The sequence below is a fragment of the Zonotrichia leucophrys genome, chromosome 5 (genome assembly GCF_028769735.1).
Source record: "Zonotrichia leucophrys gambelii isolate GWCS_2022_RI chromosome 5, RI_Zleu_2.0, whole genome shotgun sequence".
Lineage (NCBI taxonomy): Eukaryota > Metazoa > Chordata > Aves > Passeriformes > Passerellidae > Zonotrichia > Zonotrichia leucophrys.
The window spans coordinates 4,046,975-4,052,207 of NC_088175.1; the positions used below are offsets into that span (position 1 = coordinate 4,046,975).

At 40.8% G+C, this 5,233-nt stretch overlaps 1 long non-coding RNA gene across 1 annotated transcript; it reads right to left on the minus strand.

Annotated features, from left to right (window-relative positions):
• Positions 1-388: 388 nt before the first annotated feature.
• LOC135448957 (uncharacterized) lies at positions 389-4,815 on the minus strand. The gene is made up of 3 exons (XR_010440616.1): positions 4,695-4,815; positions 2,301-2,384; positions 389-857 (listed from the first exon to the last, which is right to left on the minus strand). It is a non-coding gene; the product is annotated as an uncharacterized LOC135448957 (long non-coding RNA).
• Between the last annotated feature and the right edge of the window lie 418 nt (positions 4,816-5,233).

Below are 5,233 nucleotides of genomic sequence, written 5' to 3' on the forward strand. Positions count from 1 at the left end.
AAGCAATCACAAAAATAAAATCTTAATTAAAATCCAGTGCAATATTACATTCTGGTGGGCACACTGTTTCTCCTTGGTGCAAACCATCAAGTTTAAAATTTAAGCAATTTTTTGCTCTCGTTTTTCTCTCCAGTGTTTTCAAATCTGTGTTTTCAATCATGGCTTCACCTCCTTTATAGAAAACTAGAGAACAAACTTCAGTGGATCCTGCTGTTTTTGTAAAAGCTTAGGTAATATTTTGTCTGCACAAATGTCACAAACTCTTTTCATTTGGAACAGATGAAAGGGAAGTATTTAATAAAAATTATTAGAAACAAAAAGAAAGCACACTGACTTCTGAATTGTACAGCCTGCATTAAGGTTGTGTCTGTACAGAGCATACAGATGCTAGAATTGCCCTGATTTTGCTTCTCTGTAGTTTTTAACTGGCTGAAAATATAACTCCTATAAATTAATTTCCTTGTAGCAATGTTGTAGTGTGTCTCAGAATGGTATCTGAAGTTGTGCAGTGTAGTGCAGTACATCAGCGAGCATGCATAGTTTGCAGGGAAGCTCAAATCACAGTGTGCAGTCAAGAGTCACACTTCATCTCCTGCCATTCTTTCACAGCAAATGAGAATTTACACATCAGGACCTGATATGCTGAGATGCTTTCTCTATTTAGTGTCACAGCTGACATACATTGGAGGGCAGGAGTGCTCACATTCATCAGAACCATGCTTAAAAAGCAGAGAGATTTTAACATTGTGTGTCCCTGCTTTTGATCCCAGGACAGGCCAATTACCTCTCTGTCCTACTCTTCCTTTCTTTTACTTGGGTGATGATGGAAGTATCCCATGCTGAAGAGGTTTGCCAAGCTGAAAGTGAAAAATTAAAAGCTCTTCTGCTGCAATAGTACATTTTTTGAAAGCTGATTACATTGCTTTTAAGGGATAATTCATTACTAAAGCAACAACTCTATTTGCTACCCTGAAAGGAAAGAAATTTCTGTATCCTGAGAACAACAGCAATGTGTGGAAGTGTAGACACTGTATTTTTCTTCATTTCGATGAGATGGGATATGGAGGAGGGGAGAGCTGAACTCCTAAAATAACAACCTGAAAGCCCTTGGGAGGACTCCTGGGCAGCTCTGCCTTAAGCACACAGCTCCCACTCATCACCCAGGGATGCAGAGCACCCACCCTGTCTGTGGATGAGCAGGATTTTTGGATGACACGAGTGCTCTGCCTGCACACACGCCCATAAACACACCCAGACACAGATTCCCTCCACACTTGGCTCCATCCCCGCTCCCCCAGCTGGGTCACACTGTGCTCACTGGAGCCAAAGGGGCAGCCCATAAATTGACTGTAGTTGAACCAAGTGGTCAGAGAGGGCTCAGGATATATTGCACACACAGGCAGAGCTGAATTCCTGAGGAATTTACTGTCAGCAGCACGGATCATCTGATCACACCCAGTGTCACTTCTTCTGCAGGGAGCAAAATGAAAGAAACCAACCCCTAATGCCATGCCACCTGCAAGTTGTTTTCCCACATCCCTACTAATTCCATGTAGAGAAGCCAGATAAAACAAACACCGGGTTTTGAATAAACAATGATTCACCTCAGGGAAATTATCTAACAATACTCACAATTTCTTTCCAGATCAATCAACTGAAGTTATGGGTCAGATCTTCTTGCTGCTGGAACTAGGAGCACTTAGGTTTTTGGCAGAGGAGGGACATGGTTTTTTATTTTTAAAAAGATGAACTTTTGATATTGACCAATTTAGTATGATTATAACTGTGAATTGCTTGGGGATTGCATTCCAAATCTGATTCATTTCATGCTTAATTATGTTTCTAAACTGGGAGTGTTGCCAGTGATTGTCTTTATGTAAACAGAAGCCTATATGTTTTGAAAAACTGAATGAAAACACCACCAGTACAGAAAGATCAATAAAGCTCTCTTTTCCTGGTATTCTGAAGTCCACATCTTTGTTATAATTGAGTATTCTGAAGTCCACATCTTTGTTATAATTGAGTGTAAGGGCCAAATTTTTAATTGATAAAAGTCAGTGCAGTTCTTGGGACTTATGAGAAACTCCAGGAATGCAGATATTTGTGAGGAAAAAAAAGGACTTAAATGTCTGATTTCAGGTATTATTTGCCATATTCTCCCTGATCCTCTAAGTACAGGGATTTCAGCAGCTATTCTTCAGCTTGCTGATATCAATAAAATTTCAAGAATTAAACATGAATAGCCAGGGGATTTTGAATTTCAGGGTTAGGTTTGTATGGTGATAAAAATAAGTGCTCACCTGCCCACCTGGTGGTGTGATTATATACAGTCTTGAACAAAATTATGGTCCACAGCTCCCTTCTTCAGCAGAGCAGGTAGAAATCTGAGGAAGGGATGAGGTAGGAAGGTGATTTGAGCAGTTCATATGCTCATTTTCAGATTTAATTCAGTGTCCCACAATATGAAACAAAGGGCTTTTTCCTTTCAAAACAGAGACATAAAATGGGTCCTTGAGGGAACAGGAGGCCTGTGTTGTAATGGCTGGATCTGAGGGGATCCTTGCTTTCCAGTTCTCCTGACACCCTGTGCATTTGTGGCTGTGGTCCAGATCCTAAGGAACTGCTGTGTCCCTCAGAGAAGAAAATTATTAATGAATTTAAGAAAAAAAAATAATGCATCTAAAAAGGATTTTGTTCTGTTGGAGGTAGTTTTTGTTCCAAACTGGGGTGACAACTGAATGCATCAAAATGCTCCACAGAATGAACTGTAGCAGCATTTCTGCTCAGTGAGCTGTGACAGCATTGTAGTCTCTGGAGCCTGACCAGTCCTTAGGATGCTGGGATCCAGTCACAGATCCAGGAAATATGGGAGCCACATGTTGAGTCACCTTTCTTGCTATATCCAGCATTTCCTGTTCATCATAAACCTCAGCTGAGGATTGAAGCAAAGAAATTGGGTGCATTACTAAAATGGGTGCTGGCACTGGGGAAATACAACTTCCAACATCTTGTGAGAATACTGTGAGAACACTACTGGGGCTGAGCAGTGCCCATGTCTGCTGGCAAGAATCATGGCTGCTCATATCTGCTTGTGTTTTCCAAACACCTCTTCAAAACATTTAGATGCAGATTAAGTTGAATTTCCCATGATAAAAAAATGCTGCCTTGGTGTTTTTTAAATCAGATTTTGAAGTCACGTTCACCTGGAAGTCAGAAGAAATAATGAAAAAGAAAGGTAATGAAATTGTCCTGTGCTCTGTGTGAGGGAAACTTGGTTTCCCAGTTACTCAAGTACCATTGTGTTGTACAAAAGCCTATTTTCTCAATATTCCTGGTCTGGCCAGAAGCAGAAATGAATTGAAATTTCATAAGGCCCTTCATTCTCATGACATTTAAAGACCATCTTTGAAAGCTGATTAATATACAGTGAGTGCCCTGCTGTTAAAGTTCACTGTATTATGATATTGATGGTCTACTGTTGTACTTCGAGACCAAACATTGATTTGGGGAGCTTAATAGCTTATAACAACCTGTACTGCCTTTGGTGGGAATCACAGATTTCTGTTTCTTTAATGGACTGGAGGAAAGCTTGTTCATTTACAGACTCCGTTCTTTTTGAGGGAGAATACAAAAGTTAAATTTTTTGGTGAATAGCCTAATTTTACACCTTTCAAATAGAGAGATAGATGGTCTTTCTGCTTTGCTATATTAATTGGGTGAGTGGTCCAGTAACTCCTCTGGTCCTAAGATGGGTGATTCTCCTATAATTTTCTTTCCTGTGTCCACAGACTAATCTAGAGGAGCTGTAAACACAATGTACCTTTCTGTTCTTCTTTGCAGAATTGCAACACATTGCTCCTCTATCCTTTTCACTCAAATGAATAGTTTACAGCAATCAATAATATTACTTTCATCTATCTTTTTTTTGTTTGTCTACAGCATTATAATTTCCTCTTTCAAGTCAGGGAAATAAATGTGAAATAATCTCAAGCTTCCTCTCCCTAATGTATTTTTTTTCTAATTTTCCAAATGAATCCCTGTTTCTGGTCAAAGACTAGCACAGTGTGATGAGTTCATTAGTTTGCTGCTGTGCATTCTCTGACTCACATTAAAGCACTAAAGGTCTTTGAGTTAGCAATAATTAGATGAGGTCATTAAAGCTACAATGAGATCACAATTGCCAGAAATGGCCTCACATTGTACAAAGTAAGGTCAAATCAGCTATAACCATTACTCATTCTGGATTTTTAATTCATTACATATGCATTAAGTAACAGTAGTGGGTGATCCACAGCTCGGAGTGAGCGAAAAGCCCTACAACCTGCCATATACCCAGTATTGTGCACTGAGGGGAGAGTTGCATGGTGAAATCTTTTATATAAATGATGCCTCATACACAGGAATCCCCACAGGGACTAAACAAGACTGGATCAAAAGAAATGGCAGCAGGTGCCAGGGATGTTTTGAAGGAGAAGCAAGGCAGGAGCACAGGCTGCACTGTGGAAAGTCAGCAAGAGCATTTTCCCAGGAAGATTCAAACTAAAAGGAAACAAACAAGACTCCCAAGCAAGACAGGCTGAGCTGTTCCTCAGGTCTAAAGCTGATGTGAAAGCCATGGCTCCATGGAAGGCCACAGCCACAGCACAGAGCAAGCCAGGCCCTGTGCTCACCTAGGCAGAAGGCAGCAATTTTACCTGAGCAATATGAGAAACCTATGCTCTCCTATCACATTTGCCCTTGTCCCATAAACACTTCTCCAGGAAAAGTGATGAGTCAGTCCAGCTGGCAAAATGGATGGATGAGTTTTCCTTCTTATGAGTGACGTTTCCATTCCTTAGCTGTTAATTATAAGCACATAATAACCTGGTGAGGGAAGGCAGAACTCCTTCCATTTTTTCTCATTTTCTGCACTGCCACGAAGCAGCTTTAAACCAAGCCTCTCCATGGCAATAGATAACCCAAATCAAGCTGAACAAAGAGTTAAGTGGGACAATAGCCAGAAGAGGGAGAAAAATCAATATACTAATGAAAGCAGCAATTGCTTCCAGATGTGTCTATCACAGAAAGCTGAGCTGGTTTCTGTGCGGTTTCTGGTTATTTCTCTCCTCCTCTTCCTCACACACTGCTGATTACAGGCAGAGTGGAGAAATGACTCTTCCAGCACCAGCACATCCCATTCCTCCAGCACTGTGGAGCAATGTCCAGGGAGAGCCAGGAAGGCACAGGAGCTCCA